The sequence below is a fragment of the Pseudorca crassidens genome, chromosome 2 (genome assembly GCF_039906515.1).
Source record: "Pseudorca crassidens isolate mPseCra1 chromosome 2, mPseCra1.hap1, whole genome shotgun sequence".
NCBI lineage: Eukaryota > Metazoa > Chordata > Mammalia > Artiodactyla > Delphinidae > Pseudorca > Pseudorca crassidens.
This window is the reverse complement of record NC_090297.1, coordinates 162,072,321-162,086,755: the sequence shown is the minus strand read 5'-3', so window position 1 is coordinate 162,086,755 and position 14,435 is coordinate 162,072,321. Positions and strand designations below refer to the sequence as shown.

At 45.6% G+C, this 14,435-nt stretch overlaps 1 protein-coding gene across 2 annotated transcripts in view; it reads left to right on the top strand.

Moving 5' to 3' along the window:
• COQ8A (coenzyme Q8A) overlaps nt 1-14,435 on the top strand; it is a 49,612-nt gene that overhangs the window by 12,097 nt on the left and 23,080 nt on the right. The window lies entirely within an intron of this gene.

The following is a 14,435-nucleotide window of genomic DNA, read 5'->3' as shown; positions in this document are numbered from 1 at the left end:
AGGAGACAACTTGAGGTCCAGAAACGAGCTCCTTTCCTTACGGGGCACAATTCCGCTGTGCCGCCCCACAGTAGTGGACATCGTGTCTGCCTGTGTCTCCCCTCCAACCGCCCCCCCCAGAACTCGGCTGCCCTGTTCTAGGTGACCCAGTAAAAGGTGGTCACCACAGAACCCTCCCTTTGTCCCTGGGGCCTCTGGGTGGTGGGCAGCTCTGTGCCTGGTGAGGTACCCATCTTTTGGGGTCAGGAGCAGAGCTGTAATGGGGGGGTCCTCACCCCAACACCGGCCTTGTTGGGCTGCTCTGATATAACTCTAGTGACCTTTCCGGATTTCCTGGGACAGTTGTGGTTACATTTTACTCTGTTGCCCTAGAATAAGGGTTAACAAACTTTCCTTGAAGAGCCAGATGGAAAAAAAAAAGAGCCAGATAGGAAATATTTTAGGCTTTGTGGGCCATAGTTCTCACTTGCAACTGCTCAACCGTGCTGTTATAGCTTAAAACCAAACCAAACCAAACCCCCAAACCCCAAACAGCCATAGATAGTGCACATGTAGATGAATGAGCTGTTGCCAGTACCTGAATGAATGAGCAAGGCTGCGTTCCAGTAAACGCTTATTTACAAAAACAGGCAACAGGGCTGCATTTGCCCCCATGGTTTGCTGACCCCTGATCTAAAAGGGCACCAGTCATGTTACGGAAAAACCCAAACAAATTTTTTGCCAGCCTATACATGTCTTAACTTTCGGTTCAGAAAAATGTGATCCCTGCACTAACTACATGATTCTAAACTAGGATCCTGTTTTGGGGAAAGTACCGTTAATTATTTCTATCTTTGAACACAGGGGCCGGCATTAGACCTGCCTCTGCCAAGTGGTTTTCTCACCACTTTCTGAGAAGCACAGTTGAGCCTCTTTCCCAAAAGTGGGGTGGCCGTGTTCCACCTTCCTGGTGGCCTGTCAGGGGCAGTTGTTTGCTGATGAAGGACAGTGGCTAAAGGGTGTAGAGAGGTAGTATTTATAGCACTCTGATTTGCTATCTAACCCTCTGCCCATCCCGCCCAGGACAAACGCTTCAGGGATGTGGGATAGTTTCTTTAAATCACACCTTTGTGTGCTTGCTTTTATTTTAACAACAGATATTTAAGATTATTTTTATATAACTTATTTTCTGTTATAAAAGTAGTACATGTTCTTTGTAGAAGATTTTAGGAAATAAAGTAATAAGAATCTATCACCCCACCACCCAGAGAAAACCACTGTTCCTCTTTTGCATGCTCTGTTTCTATCATCCATCTCCCTCCCTCCCTCCCTCCCTCCCTTCCTCCCTCCCTCCCTCCCTCCAAAATAAAGGATAATACTGTTTTGTAACCTGCGTTTTTCCTACATGGGAATATATAGTAAACTTTCTTATTTGTCAATAAATACCTTCCACAGTGTCATTTTAGATGGCTGCATAGCAGTCCATCTAATGGGTGTACCACTATTTATGTAGCCAGTCTTAGACAATGTTGTCATTTACATTCTTGTGGCTGCATTATCACACATCCACGGTTAAGGAAATGCAGTTTGACAGAATTTGGCTGCATGCTTAGATAACTTTCAGGCAGGATGGCCTGGGAAGGAGACAGGGAAAGGGGACTTTAGTGGTAGACATGCAGGTTTGGGGCATTCCAGAGGTGACTTGCAGCTGTGGGGAATGAATGACTCTGGTGGCCTGGTTGACTCACCAGGCCTGGCGGGGGCTGACTGACAGGGGAGGGGGAGGCTATGAGGTGGGGTTTGAGGGGGGACAGAGGCTCTTTATATCTTCCCCTGGGTTCTTCTTCATGTTTTTAGTTGCCTTTGAAAATTGATATGTATTAGGATGTTTCTGAACCTGCTGCCAGACGGACCCGGAAGCCAGACCTCACTATGTAGAAGCCTGGAGTGCCTGAGATATTTGAGTGATGGGCCCTGGGGTGTGCTTTTAAAGGCCGAGGCGAAGGGTACATCTAAAGAAATTCATGGATTTTGGGTTCAGAAGTCTAAGTCTTTCCCCTAACACATATACTCTTCTGAGTCCTTGGAGGAAACAGTCGACTTTATTTCCTTTTTCTAAGAGGAAAAGAAAAATTTCAAGAATGTAAAGGAACTTTCCAGTGTCCACACAGACTGTTCCTGCCCAAAGTAAAAAGATTGTCCTTGGCTGGGAGGGGGCAGAGGGCCACCTGTGAGCCCCTGCCCTGGGGCCTCCCTCTTTCCCGGGAGTACTAAAGTGACAATTTTGAGATTCCTCTGGTGGCTGGATCTGTGGGCCATTGTCTTTAAGCCCATTCATTTCCGATGTTCTTTTTCAGTTTCTTGAGGGAGTAGTGGGAAAGGAAGGGGCAGGTGGAAGGTTTCCACTTAAGGACAAAGCCAGACTTTTGGGGAGGGAGTAGCAGGGAGAAACTTTTAGGAAAGGATCCCTGTTTAGACTTCCTGCCTGACCTTGGGCTTGGGCCACCTCTGTTCCCTTTTCCCCTCTTCCTCCAGAACAGGGTTCTTAAGGTACGTTTCTAGGACCACCAGCAGCAGAAGGTGGGAATTTGTTAGAAATAGAGGTTTCCAGGCCCTATCTTAGACCTACAGAATCAGAAACCCAGGGCGGCGGTACAGCGGTCTGTGTTTCAGCAAGTCTCCCGAGTGGTTCTGATGCCCACTAAAGCCTGAGAACCCTGCCTCAGACCAGGCTCCTGAGAGACCTTTGATTCCATGTGCAGATTAAAAATGCAAGCAGGTGTGAGTCAGTTCCAGAAATGGCAGGCTTTCTTAAACCTTGGGGGGACCAGCTGAGCTCATTTCTGTCTGCTCTGTGTCAAGCACGGTGCTAGTTGCTGGAGATACAGAGAGGGGACAACAGATGTGGTCTGTGCCCTCCTCTGGCTGACAGCCCAGTGTGGCGGGAAGATGGGTACATAGGCAGGTTTAGAGCATGGTCACTGCTACCTTGGGGAAAGAACAGGGAGCCGTGGGGGACATGGATGGGCTTTAGGGATGGGACATGTTGGGGAGGGCATCCCAGAAGAGGTGCTGTTTGAGTTGAGATCTGGTGAGGAGGAAAGACATGCGTTCCTGTGCAAGGCGGGGGCCAGAGAGGCCAGTTAGGGGCTGCTTCGGTTGCCCAGCTGGGAGCACCCTGGGGGACTAGGGGAAGTGGGAAGGGTTGGAGAGACGTGGGGGGTGGTCGCAGTGCTCAGGACAGGGAGCATGGGGTGGGCGGGGTAAGGGGGGTGAGGTCAGTTCTGGACATGCCGAGCTTGATGCCTGTGGGCCATTGGCTGGTGCGCATGCAGCAGCTGCGGGACGAAGCCGGCTCAGGAAAAGGCTTTTCAGTGAGCTTCACACACACTCCCCAAGACAAAGGGCTTGCTGGGCAGCTTGCTTTTGGGTCCTTACACCAGTCATCCCATGGCTTCCGAGGCAGCTCAGGATGGGAAGAGACAAGAGGAGGGCGTGCTGGCTTTTAGAGGTATAGACACTCTGGCTCTGCTTGGGTGGGAGCTGGTCTGCCTTGTCACACTTTATACTTACGAAGGGGGTTGAACAGTGGCTCAGTAAATTCATGCACTGTCCCTGGCTTATTGTCACCTCATGAGAAGAGACAAGTGACAGATGGTGAGTTCTGGCTGTGAAGGGGGGACTTCGGGGTGCATATGGGAACCCTCCCCCCAAATAAAATTCCCCCATGTGGGTCCTGGTGGAAAGGTTTATGATGCCTTCATTTGCTTAGTGCTTGTCAGGATTGCCTCTTTTATGTATGTATGTGTGTATGTATTTATTTTTGGCCGTGCCACACGACTTGCAGGATCTTAGTTCCCCGACCAGGGCTTGAACCTGGGCCACTGCAGTGAAAGTGCTAAGTCCTAACCACTGGACCACCAGGGAATTTCCATATATTTTTAAAAAGAACACAACTCATTGCTGCTGATACATCTTATTGCATCTGGCCAGGTAGGCATCACTTGGTGGTTTTTTTGTTTGTTTGTTTTGGTTTTTTTTTTTAGTTTTGGAGACTAGATTTGAAGGTCCTCATACCCCAGATAATTTCCAGCTAATGGCGTCTCTGAGTCTGTTTTTCAACATGAATGAAATGGTATCTCAGAAATGTCTTCGGGAAGGTCAGAGAGTGAGGGTTCAGCAGGAAAGTTTCCTCTTGGAGCTTGAGGGCTCATGTCAGGGGACACTGGCTGTGCTTCTTTTTCAGTCTCTGTCCCTGGGGAGTGGTGAGCTGTATTTATTCCAGTTCTTTCTCTCTCTAGACAACAACTTTGTTCACTTCCTTTATAGCACTTTAGCATGTTAGGGCTGGAAAAGGGGCCTGGTGAGCCACCTGAAGCCCCCTCTTGCTATGGAGGGTGAAGAGGCGAGCAGCACACGTAGTGTCAGTGGCTGAGCTGTCCAGGCTCCCAGGCTTTGCCGCTGCTCAGCTGCCTCCTCTGCACCTGGTCCTCGTGTGTCGGCCTCAGTGGGCCTCTGGCCGTCTCCGTGGTGTCTGTGCCCGTTATAGATGTGCCTGCGTGCTCCTGCAGCTGTGAGCACCCCGGGGCCAAGGGCAGGTTTATCCCAGAACCTGCACAGACTAACCCAGAGCACTGGGCGGAGACATCAGTGAACAGGTGTTCAAAGAGTTGACCAAATGACTATTTTGGTGCTGGTACCTAGTGGGCACTCCCAAATGTGAGTGCCCGTCCTCCACCCTCACCGCTGTATTCATTGGTGCTCGCTCAGAAGAGACCGGGCGGCGCCCAGGCGTTCTAGAGCAAGTGGGTGAAGAGCCTGAATGCGCCCTCCATCCCTGTATTGCTCCTCCGTGAGGTCCCGAAAACCCATTCAAGGACCAGCAGGGTGAAGCGGGGTGGGTGAGGACTCTAATACTTGTAGATGAAATCGTGGTGAGGATAAGATTTTAAACTTGTGATTAATGTATCTTGGCTTTTGAAAATCAAAAGCCCCCAAAACACATTTTTGATTTTCATTTCCTTAAGGTCCTGATGAAAATGCGTGCTGGTGTAGCTGCGTGCCTGGCGCTCGTGCATTCCTTTTGCGGGGTTTGCCCCACCATTCAGGACAGCTGAATCCTGAGTCACGTTGGGATCCTGGTGCATTAGAAGTAGGGTTTATGAGAGCCAATTTTTGAAAACCAGGAGGTGAACGAAGTTCTGGAAAGGTATTTCCTCTGGCAGTTGTTTGCCTTCCCACCCCTGCTCCTTGAGGGTAGGCACTCCTTTGCAAAAGAATACCTGGTATTGACTAAGGTCACTTTGTACCCAGCAGAGCAGCATGTGGGGAGGTTTGGGGGCAGCGTTCCTTGAACATTAGGTAAATAATCCTTAAGGGGGCTGGCACGGGCTGCGGTTTTGAAATGTGCATCCACCTGTGAATCTGCTCACAACGACAGACTGTTTATGAGCAGCACCTGTTAATGTGAGAAGGGGAGGGACTGCCCCATAGTAGCGGGATGGTAGCTTTCCGTGATGTCATTTCCATGTGGATGGAGCCTGCCTTCCCAGGGAGCTGGCTCTAGTTCTCCTCCTCCATGACGGCACTCGCTGTCCCGGGTGAGACGGGAACCCATGGAAAGTTCTCCGGTATGAGGACACAACCGTTCAGGCAGGAAGAAAGGCATAGCTAATTAATTTTTCATGTGTACTTTTTAAAGATGACGTATTTATTTTCCACTTTGAAAGTGGGATATGTGAACTAAAAGAGTTAGGAAGGGCTTCCCTGGTGGTGCAGTGGTTGAGAGTCCGCCTGCCGATGCAGACACGGGTTCGTGCCCCGGTCCGGGAGGATCCCACATGCCGCGGAGCGGCTGGGCCCGTGAGCCATGGCCACTGAGCTTGCGCGTCCGGAGCCTGTGCTCCGCAACGGGAGAGGGCACAGCAGTGAGAGGCCCGCGTACCGCAAAAAAGAAAAAAAAAGGAAAATACAGTTAGGAAAATACTGCAGGAGACCATTATTACTCATATGTCTCAAATGCAGGAATTTAATAAAAAACTTGGTCAGTTTATTTAACATTGTTTCCTCTTTTGAATTTTAAAAAAATCATCGTCATAAAGTAGGTATAATCCTGACCCATCACAGAACTATGCTCAGAGTTGACATACTTAGAGACCAGAAAAGTTAGGACTGGAGTCTGGTGGGTGCCAGAGCTGCAACTGCAGAGTGCAGGACCAGAAATGGGTATTTCACAATGAACTGCAGAGCTAGGGCAGGGGAAACTGGCCAAAAAAATCACTTATCAGCTTTGCTCTAGTGAAACTTTAGTTTGTGGGTATGATAACTTGGGTGAGAAATTTAGGCAGAATTAGTTTTAAGCCTGAAAACAAAGTCTGAGTTAAATAGGTCTTATATCCGTTACCAGACAAGGTGAGGTTTTGAAATTATCCAGGTTTGTGGCTTATGGGAGACCGTTGCCTTGGTTATCCGGATTGGATTTAGAGGTGAGCAAGGGGAAAGCCTGTTTCTGGGGACCCCTGGGGCAGTGGGGTATGGTGGATGGTCCACCAGCAGGGGTCTCTCTGAACAGATGGGGCTGGGGCCCTGGCCTCTGCCATTGCATGTCCCTGATGTCTCTTTCAAAAACCTCTTTCCTTAAGAGTGAAATGTGTCTGTGTGTGTCCGGGGCCAGGGGCAGGGGAGCTGTTGAGAGCTGGCAGCAGCTGCATCTGAGCTCTGATGACATGCTGTTTTCCCAGTCCTAGACATTTGGTCTATGGGGCTCACACTTGTTGACTGCCATAAGGTGCAGAAGCCCAGAGTGGAGCCCAGGGTGTGAAACAGCACCAGGTGATGGGCAGGGCTAGCTCCCCCTTCTCTCTCCTGTCTCCTTCAACGGTTTGGTCACCTTCCAAAAACCTCCTTGGCTTTGATTAGGGTACAGGAGGTCCACTTGTGTCTAATCAGTACCCTGTCCCTATGGGGGTGCCTTGGAGTTGGTGGACTGAGCATCTGGGGAAGCAGTGTGGTGTGGTGGGCACAGAGCAGCGGAGGGCAGGTATCAGACCCCAGGGCCACTGTTCGGGAGCTGAATGACCTCAGCCAGTTAGTTAACCTCTCTGACTTTGGTTTTCTCCTTTGTGAAATGGGGGCAATAACATCCATGTCATTGAGGTTGTTTATAAAGATTAAAAGAAGATGAAGCCCAGTGCCTGGGCGCTGCTTTCCTGTGAAGGTGAAGGGTTCTTAGAGGGCAGGTTGTGGTGGGTCATTTTAACTTTCTAGGCTTCTGTGCATTCCTGGGTTTCTCTGGCTATCACTACAGCTCTCCTTTTAAATAAAAGTAGCTCTGTCTCATGCTCAGGAGCAGAGCGGATCTGGCAGGAGTCTTTGGACTGACTGGGGCTGGTTCCCCATGAAGGGCAGGTGGGAGTGAGCCTGAGGTTTTTGGAAGGCACGAGAGTTCTGGTTCAGATCCTTGTCAGTGCTCTCGCCTGACCTTCCTGTCTGTGCTTCTGTTAATTCGGGCCCTTCTCAAGTCAGCCTCCATGCGTCTGTGCAGAGATTTGTTCCTGCAGGTCTCCTGCCTGCTGTGCCTTCCACACCTGCTCCTCTTATCTTATCTCTGAGACTCCTGGCAGATCCCAGCTCCTCCCTGCCCCCTGGCCAGACTGCTCCCTCCCCACTCTGGGTTCTCCAGCTCCTTTCCTTTTTGTTTTTTGTTCAGCCACCTTATTTTACCTTATCTTATCCCTCCCAGCACACAGCTCCAGGTAGGTCTTGAGAAATGCTTGGGAGACACACCCAACCCTGTGCAGCACCCTGTGTACTCTGGCTTTCCACTTCTTTGACCCTGACATAAACACGTTTTATGCTGTGACCCAGGAGAAAGAAGAGAGCGCATGCCCACGCGGAGGGGAACCAGGTTTCAGCTCCAGTCCTGCCCGCAGTGTGCCCTGATGCTTCTGACATCATGTTGGTGTTGTTTTTAATGCTGGTTAGGATTTTCCAAGTGCATTGCTCTGTGGTCTGGACTGCAGTTTGAAAACACTGGCTTGGGGAAGAGTTGAGTCTGAGGGGGGGGAGGGGCTCTGGTTGTCCCTTGGTGGGTGTCTGTCAGAGGCTTCATTGGGCAGAGTAAGAGTGGCTGGGCAGGGACAGGCAGCCCCTGAGGAGTTGGGCTTGGGGCCCCTGGGTCCCTGCAGGGAACTGCTACCGGAGCAGGTGTTCCTGAAACCATGCACCTCAGACTGGGACTTGAACCCATGTGGCCAGGACTCAAACCCGGTCAAAACCCTGATTGGGACTTGAACCCATGCAGCCGGGACTCGAACCCGGCCAAAACCCACAGTCTTCTAACTGAGATCACACACCTGGTTTCAGGACTTAATGAAGCTCAGGTTCTTTTTTTTTGTTATTGTTGTTGTCATTGTTTACCTATTTTATTTTTTCCCTTTAAATCCTTTTATATACTGAACCATCTCCCTGTTGGTTTTCAGGGGGAAATCTTTTTATTTTTTAATTTTTTATACAGCAGGTTCTTATTAGTCATCGATTTAATGCACATCAGCGTATACATATCAATCCCAATCGCCCAATTCATCCCCCCACCACCCCCCACCGCCACTTTCCCCCCTTGGTGTCCATACGTTTGTTCTCTACATCTGTGTCTCAATTTCTGCCTGCAAACCGGTGCATCTGTACCATTCTTCTAGGTTCCACATACATGCGTTAATATACGATATTTGTTTTTCTCTTTCTGACTTACTTCACTCTGTATGACAGTCTCTGGGTCCATCCACGTCCCTACAAATGACCCAATTTCATTCCTTTTTATGGCTGAGTAATATTCCATTGTATATATGTACCACAACTTCTTTATCCGTTCGTCTGTCGATGGGCTTTTAGGTTGCTTCCATGACCTGACTATTGTAAATAGTGCTGCACTGAACATTGGGGTGCATCTGTCTTTTTGAATTATGGTTTTCTCTGGGTATATGCCCAGTAGTGGGATTGCTGGATCATATGGTAGTTCTATTTTTAGTTTTTTAAGGAACCTCCATACTGTTCTCCATAGTGGCTGTATCAATTTACATTCCCACCAACAGTGCAAGAGGGTTCCCTTTTCTCCACACCCTCTCCAGCACTTGTTGTTTGTAGATTTTCGGATGAAACCCATTCTAACTGGTGTGAAGTGATACCTCATTGTAGTTTTGATTTGCATTTCTCTAATAATTAGTGATGTTGAGCAGCTTTTCATGTGCTTCTTGGCCACCTGTATGTCTTCTTTAGAGAAATGTCTATTTGGGTCTTCTGCCCATTTTTGGATTGGGTTGTTTGTTTTTTTAATATTGAGCTGTATGAGCTGTTTATATATTTTGGAGATTAATCCTTTGTCCGTTGATTCGTTTGCAAATATTTTCTCCCATTCTGAGGGTTGTCTTTTCATCTTGTTTATGGTTTCCTTTGCTGTGCAAAAGCTTTTAAGTTTCATTCGGTCCCATTTGTTTATTTTTGCCTTTATTTCCATTACTCTAGGAGGTGGATCAAAAAAGATCTTGCTGCGATTTATGTCAAAGAGTGTTCTTCCTATGTTTTCCTCTAAGAGTTTTATAGTGTCTGGTCTTACATTTAGCTCTATAATCCCTTTTGAGTTAATTTTTGTGTATGGTGTTAGGGAGTGTTCTAATTTCATTCTTTTACATGTAGCTGTCCAGTTTTCCCAGCACCACTTGTTGAAGAGACTGTCTTTTCTCCATTGTATATCCTTGCCTCCTTTGTCATAGATTAGTTGACCATAGGTGCGTGGGTTTACCTCTGGGCTTTCTATCTTGTTCCATTGATCTATGTTTCTCTTTTTGTGCCAGTACCATATTGTCTTGATTACTGTAGCTTTGTAGTATAGTCTGAAATCAGGGAGTCTGATTCCTCCAGCTCCAATTTTTTCCCTCAAGACTGCTTTGGCTATTCGGGGTCTTTTGTGTCTCCATACAAATTTTAAGATGTTTTGTTCTAGTTCTGTAAAAAATGCCATTGGTAATTTGATAGGGATTACATTGAATCTGTAGATTGCTTTTGGTAGTGTAGTCATTTTCACAATATTGATTCTTCCAATCCAAGAACATGGTATATCTCTCCATCTGTTGGTATCATCTTTAATTTCTTTCATCAGTGTCTTATAGTTTTCTGATACAGGTCTTTTGTCTCCCTAGGTAGGTTTATTCCTAGGTATTTTATTCTTTCTGTTGCAGTGATAAATGGGAGTGTTTCCTTAATTTCTCTTTCAGATTTTTCATCATTAGTGTATAGGAATGCAAGAGATTTCTGTGCATTAATTTTGTATCCTGCAACTTTACCAAATTCATTGATTAGCTCTAGTAGTTTTCTGGTGGCATCTTTAGGATTCTCCATGTATAGTATCATGTCAGCTGCAAACAGTGACAGTTTTACTACTTCTTTTCCAATTTGTATTCCTTTTATTTCTTTTTTTTCTCTGATTGCCAAGGTTAGGACTTCCAAAACTATGTTGAATAATAGTGGTGAGAGTGGAGATCCTTGTCTTGTTCCTGATCTTAGAGGAAATGCTTTCAGTTTTTCACCTTTGAGAATGATGTTTGCTGTGGGTTTGTCATATATGGTCTTTATCATGTTAAGGTAGGTTCCCTCTGTGCCCACTTTCTGGAGAGTTTTTGTCATAAATGGGTGTTGAATTTTGTCAAAAGCTTTTTCTGGATCTATTGAGATGATCATATGATTTTTATTCTTCAATGTGTTAATATGGTGTATCACATTGATTGATCTGTGTATATTGAAGAATCCTTGCATCCCTGGGATAAATCCCACTTGATCATGGTGTATGATCCTTTTAATGTGCTGTTGGATTCTGTTTGATAGTATTTTGTTGAGGATTTTTGCATCTATATTCATCAGTGATATTGGTCTGTAATTTTCTTCTATTGTAGTATCTTTGTCTGGTTTCGGTATCAGGGTGATGGTGGCCTCATAGAATGAGTTTGAGAGTGTTCCTTCCTCCACAATTTTTTGGAGGAGTTTGAGAAGGATAGGTGTTAGGTCTTCTCTAAATGTTTGATAGAATTCACCTGTGAAGCCATCTGGTCCTGGACTTTTTTTTTTGGAAGATTTTTAATCACAGTTTCAATTTCATTACTTGTGATTGGTCTGTTCATATTTTCTATTTCTTCCTGGTTCAGTCTTGGAAGGTTATACCTTTCTAAGAATTTGTCCATTTTATTGGCATAGAGTTGCTTGTAGTAGTCTCTTAGGATGCTTTGTATTTCTGTGGTGTCTGTTGTAACTTCTCCTTTTTCATTTCTAATTTTATTGATTTGAGTCCTCTCCCTCTTTTTCTTGATGAGTCTGGCTAATGGTTTATCAATTTTGTTTATCTTCTCAAAGAACCAGCTTTTAGTTTTATTGATCTTTGCTATTGTTTTCTTTGTTTCTATTTCATTTATTTCTGCTGTGATCATTACGATTTCTTTCCTTCTGCTAACTTTGGGTTTTGTTTGTTCTTTCTTTAGTTCCTTTAGGTGTAAGGTTAGATTATTTATTTGAGATTTTGCATGTTTCTTGAGCTAGGCTTGTATAGCTATAAACTTCCCTCTTAGAACTGCTTTTGCTGCATCCCATACGTTTTGGATCGTCGTGTTTTCATTGTCATTTGTCTCTAGGTATTTTTTGATTTCCTCTTTGATTTCTTCAGTGATCTCTTGGTTATTTAGTAACGTAGTGTTTAGCCTCCATGTGTTTGTGTGTTTTATGTTTTTCCCCCTGTAATTCATTTCTAATCTCATAGCATTGTGGTCGGAAAAGATGCTTGATATAATTTCAATTTTCTTAAATTTACTGAGGGTTGATTTGTGACGCAGGATGTGATCTATCCTGGAGCATGTTCCATGTGCACTTGAGAAGAAAGTGTAACCTGCTGTTTTTGGATGGAAAGTCCTATAAATATCAATTAAATCTATCTGGTCTATTGTGTCATTTAAAGCTTCTGTTTCCTTATTTATTTTCATTTTGGATGATCTGTCCATTGGTGTAAGTGAGGTGTTAAAGTCCCCCACTATTATTGTGTTACTGTCAATTTCCTTTTTTATAGCCGTTAGCAGTTGCCTTATGTATTGAGGTCTCCTATGTTGGGTGCATATATATTTATAATTGTTATATCTTCTTCTTGGATTGATCCCTTGATCATTATGTAATGTTCTTCCTTGTCTCTTATAACATTCTTTATTTTAAAGTGTATTTTACCTGATATGAGTATTGCTACTCCAACTTTCTTTTGATTTCCATTTGCATGGAATATCTTTTTCCATCCCCTCACTTTCAGTCTGTATGTGTCCCTAGGTCTGAAGTGGGTCTCTTGTTGACAGCATATATATGGGTCTTGTTTTTGTATCTATTCAGCAAGCCTGTGTCTTTTGGTTGGAGCATTTAATCCATTCACGTTTAAGGTAATTATCAATATGTATGTTCCTATGACCATTTTCTTAATTGTTTTGGGTTTGTTTTTGTAGGTCCTTTTCTTCTCTTGTTAGAGAAGTGCCTTTAGTATTTGTTGTAGAGCTGGTTTGGTGGTGCTGAATTCTCTTAGCTTTTGCTTGTCTGTAAGGCTTTTGATTTCTCCATCGAATCTGAATGAGATCCTTGTGTGGTAGAGTAATCTTGGTTGTAGGTTCTTCCCTTTCATCACTTTAAGTATATCATGCCACTCCCTTCTGGCTTGTAGAATTTCTGCTGAGAAATCAGCTGTTAACGTTATGGGAGTTTCTTGTAAGTTATTTGTCGTTTTTCCCTTGCTGCTTTCAATAATTTTTCTTTGTCTTTAATTTTTTGCCAATTTGATTACTATGTGTCTTGGTGTGTTTCTCCTTGGGTTTATCCTGTATGGGAGTCGCTGCGCTTCCTGGACTTGGGTGGCTATTTCCTTTCCCATGTTAGGGAAGTTTTTGACTATAATCTCTTGAAATCTTTTCTCTGGTCCTTTCTCTCTCTCTTCTCCTTCTGGGATGCGTATAATGCGAATGTTGTTGCATTTAATGTTTTCCCAGAGGTCTCGTAGGCTGTCCTCATTTCTTTTCATTCCTTTTTCTCTATTCTGTTCTGCAGCAGTGAATTCCGCCATTCTGTCTTCCAAGTCACTTATCCGTTCTTCTGCCTCAGTTATTCTGCTATTGATTCCTTCTAGTGTAGTTTTCATTTCAGTTATTGTATTGTTCATGTCTGTTTGTTTGTTCTTTAATTCTTCTAGGTCTTTGTTAAACATTTCTTGCATCTTCTCGATCTTTGCCTCCATTCTTTTTCCGAGGTCCTGTATCATCTTCACTATCATTATTCTGAATTCTTTTTCTGGAAGGTTGCCTATCTCTACTTCATTTAGTTGTTTTTCTGGGGTTTTATCTTGTTCCTTCATCTGGTACATAGCCCTCTGCCTTTTCATCTTGTCTATCTTTCTGTGAATGTGGTTTTTGTTCCACAGGCTGCAGGATTGTAGTTCTTCTTGCTTCTGCTGTCTGCCCTCTGGTGGATGAGGTTATCTAAGAGGCTTGTGCAGGCTTCCTGATGGGAGGGACTGGTGGTGGGTAGAGCTGACTGTTGCTGTGGTGGGCAGAGCTCAGTAAAACTTTAATCCACTTGACTGCTGATGGGTGGGGCTGGGTTCCCTCCCTGTTGGTTGTTTGGCCTGAGGCAACCCAACACTGGAGCCTACCTGGGCTCTTTTGTGGGGCTAATGGCAGACTCTGGGAGGGCTCACGCCAAGGAGTACTTTCCAGAACTTCTGCTGCCAGTGTTCTTGTCCCCATGGTGAGCCACAGCCACCCCCTGCCTCTGCAGGAGACCTTCCAACACTAGCAGGTAGGCCTGGTTCAGTCTCCCCTGGGGTCACTGCTCCTTCCCCTGGGTCCCTATGCGCACATCTGTTTGTGTGTGCCCTCCAAGAGTGGAGACTTTGTTTCCCCCAGTCCTGCATCAAATCCCAGTAGCCTTCAAAGTCTGATTCTCTAGGAATTCCTCCTCCTGTTGCCAGGCCCGCAGGTTGGGAAGCCTGACGTGTGGCTCAGAGCCTTCACTCCAGTGGGTGGACTTCTCTGGTATAAGTGTTCTCCAGTCTGTGAGTCACCCACCCACAGTTATGGGGTTTGATTTTGCTGTGATTGCGCCCCTCCTACCGTCTCACTGTGTCTTCTCCTTTGTCTTTGGATGTTGGGTATCTTTTTTGGTGAGTTCCCGTGTCTTCCTGTCGATGACTGTCCAGCAGCTAGTTGTGATTTTGGTGTTCTCACAGGAGGGAGTGAGAGCACGTCCTTCTACTCTGTCATCTTGGTTCAGGCTCTGAAGCTCAGGTTCTTGATGTCTCATCGCAGGAAGAATTCAGTGAGAGACAGTGGATGTATTTAGAGAGAAACACACTCCACAGACAGAGTGTGGGCCATCTCTGAAGGTGAGAAAGGCAC